This window comes from Colobus angolensis, unplaced genomic scaffold (genome assembly GCF_000951035.1).
Source record: "Colobus angolensis palliatus isolate OR3802 unplaced genomic scaffold, Cang.pa_1.0 Scaffold37, whole genome shotgun sequence".
Classification (NCBI taxonomy): domain Eukaryota; kingdom Metazoa; phylum Chordata; class Mammalia; order Primates; family Cercopithecidae; genus Colobus; species Colobus angolensis.
The window spans coordinates 8,477,069-8,480,584 of record NW_012117043.1 but is presented as its reverse complement, the minus strand read 5'-3'; the positions used below and the strand labels follow the sequence as shown (position 1 = coordinate 8,480,584).

At 36.4% G+C, this 3,516-nt stretch overlaps 1 pseudogene; it reads right to left on the bottom strand.

Moving 5' to 3' along the window:
• Positions 1 to 819: 819 nt before the first annotated feature.
• LOC105520166 overlaps positions 820 to 3,516 on the bottom strand; it is a 6,952-nt pseudogene continuing 4,255 nt past the window's right edge.

The following is a 3,516-nucleotide window of genomic DNA, read 5'->3' as shown; positions in this document are numbered from 1 at the left end:
GACAGCCACTGAAGATAGAATACAGTTACTGGGAATAATCACAATACTGTTCTCTTTTATAAAGTGGCTATGATAAGCATTATTTACTTAATTAACGCACGTCACCAAAAATTGTCCTTATTCCTTGATTGTTTCTTTTTTCACCAGTCTCTTGTTGAAGTGGCCACATTGTCTGGGGTAATACTTGAGGTTTGTTTTCTCACAGCCACGGAGATCAAGGATGCGGACACACAATGAGTGAGGTTAAGAGCGGAAATTTAATTGGGAAAAGAAAGAGAATAGCTCTCTGCTACAGAGAGGGATCCTGAAAAAAATAAGTTGCTGGTCCACAGCAAAATGTAGAGGGTTTTATAGATGAGCTGACAGGGAGGTGGTGTCTGATTTACATAGGGTGCAAAAACCCGGTTAGGACCAGGTGTGCTATTTGCATAGGGCACGAATCTCTGGCCACCCCCACCTCAGTCCTTATTATGCAAGTGGGTTCTCTGTCTGAGCTGTGCCATATTGCCCATTTCTTTCTTACTGTACACGTGTTAACAAAAAAGGGAAGATGGAGCTTCCATGGTGCACGTGCCTGTCCCCCACGTAGCCCTTTCCTATTGGTACAGCTGCTGGCATTCCCCTGTGCAAGCTTCCAGTTTGCTTATCTATATTTGCAGCTTGATTTTTCAGGCTGCTCTTTGTTGGAAAAGAAATGATTTTTTGGACTGCTTATTGTTTGAAGGGAAGCTCTGCTGAGGACTCGTTTGCCCTCACTATCTGCCTAAATAATTTCATTCTACCTAAATCTGCCTAAATAATTTCTTTCTACCTCCTGTATCATCGCTCTTCAAAGAGCGGATACCTGGTCTCCACACTGGCCCGTATGATGCTGCCACTGGTCAGATCTCGGACTATACTAGGCAGCTCAGAGACCTCTGCTGTTATCTGCCACATTGCATCTCAGTCTCTCAGAGTTGCAGTGTGGGGGGCCTTGTTCATTGTGTTAAAGTCAATGGTGACACTGAAAGCCACACCAGTCTCATCAGTCCTGACATAGCATCTTCCAGTTGACCCAGAGAAATCATCTACTTTGTGAGACAACCTGTGCCTGGTCAGGGCTTCCAGTAATTCCTTGACAAATGGCATGAACTCCTGGTTTTGGCTCAGTGAGAGGGCATAACATTTGAATAGAGTGACTACAGCAGGGAAACTGCGGAATGTTCTCTGTTCATCTCCTTCTCTTACATGGAATATATGTTCATGATCCTGCCCAGGCTGAAGCAGGGTTCAGTTACATTCAGAATAACTTCTTCCACATAGAGTGTTTTCTGGAATCTCATCATGTTTGGCCACATCTTTTGTTAACTGAAATGTTTTCCCTTCAGTTTCAATTGTAAATTCCCCTTTCTCATTCAATAGCATCTCAATTTCTGTAATGTAACATTCATCACAAATGGCGAGATACTCCATTACCAGTTTTGCATCCTTCTTATATACCTTACCAACTGCTCCCTTATTGGGTGTTAGGTAGACTGCTTCATATTCCTTCCTTGTGAATTGAGACTCTGCACTCAAATGAATGTCTTGGTTATTTACATAGTTTGGATACTAACCTATTATTTGTCATACACATTGCAAATATCTTTTTCTGGTCTCTCACTCCTGTGTTAATTTTATGTTTTGTGCTCGCTTTGGCAGCACATATACTAAAATTAGAACGATACAAAGAAGATTAGCATGGCTCCTGTCTGTGCAAGGATGACACGCAAATTCATGAAGTGTTATCTCTATGTTTTATTTTGTCATTCTAACATTTTCTTTTTGTCATTAGTCAAATACATCAAACCTTTTCTTTATTTTAATATTTTTAGGCATATTCTGTTCAAAAACTTTTTCTTTATGTGTTTTCATTTTTTATGACTTCCTCTCCCAATGTCATGAAGATATTTTCCCCTAATTTAGAATCTTTCCTAAATGTTTAGAAAGTTTGCTTTTCAGATTAATGTTTTTAATTTATATGGAATTCATTTTTTTTTGCATATGGCTTGATACAAGGATGTACCCACTTTTATTAACTTCCAAATGGATAGCCAAGTGTCCCACACCATTGACTGACTAGTCTTTCCTTTTCCCACTGATTAGTGACACTGCCAAATCTCCATATGTGTGTAGTTTGGATATTGGTTCATTTGTCTATTGCCATGCCAATATGACAGTGTTTTAACTATTGTGATTTAAAATAAGTCTTGATACTTAGTCAGGCAAATCCTTCTCCTTATTTATCTTCACAATATTCATGTTTCTTCTTGTTCCCTGATTCTTCTATGTGAATTTTAGAACTAGCCTGTTAATGCCATGAAGAAAACCTTTGGAATAATATTTATGTGATATATAATGTTTTAATCCCTTCATTTTAAATCTTTCTGTGTCCTTACTTTCAGGCATGTCCTTTGTAAACAGCATCTATGGGATAGAAAGCAGTACAATCTAATAGTTTGTCTTTTCAGAGGAAAGTTATGTTTATTAACATTTGTTGAAGTATATTTGTGCTGCTTTAAAAAATCATTTTACCTTGTGTTTTCTATTTCTTTGCCTTCTCCCCTTCCCTTTTTTCTTCCTCCGTTTCTGCCATCTGTATGATTAATCGCTTTTTACTTATTTTGATTTTTGCTTCTCTGTAGAAATTTTACATTCTATTTCTATTCTTTTAGTAGTTGCCTTTACACTTTAACATATATACATTGCAAAGTCTAAAATAAATCAATGTCTTTAATCTCTTTTTAAACAGTAAAAAATTCTTAGCTTCATTCCATCTTTATTTCCAAGTTTTGGTTCCTTAGTTTGAACTGTTTTTCATCACCTCCACTAACATTGGTCAATATTATTTTTTAAATACCAATACTTAACTTTACTCATGTTTGCCAATTTTTTTCTTTTCCTTGCTTCTTTAATCCACCTCTTTACATCTAGGTTTTGGGTTCTTTTAGCTGAACTATATTCTTCAGAAGCAGTTTAAGTGAGGGCTTAGAAACTCAGTTTTTTTTTTTTTTATTTTGTCTGAAGATATATGTACTTTGCCCTCATTTTTTTTTCATGAGAATTTAGTTGAGTGTAGAAATATAGATGGCCAAATATTTTTCCTTAGCTCGTTGCAGAAATTGTTCCATTGTTTTCTGGTATCTATGATAACGAATGGGGAGACTTTTTGATGTAATGGTCATTCTTTTTGAGTAATCTCCTTTCTCTAGGTGATATGGATATTTTCTCTTTGCATTTCATATTTTGTTACTTCCCTATAGTATATGTAGGAGAATTTTGTTGTTCTTTTCAGTGCTAGGAATAATCTTTTAATGTGAGAATTTAAGTCATTCTTAAGTACTGAAAAAGTTATTATTCGATTTCTGTTTCAATATTGCTTTTCCCCTCACATTCTGTGTTCTCCTACAATTTCTTTTAGACTCGTTTGGGCCTGTTTCTCTCTCTCTACTTCAGTTCTCTTAACTCTTTTTTCTGGTTTTCCTTCCTTCCTTCCTT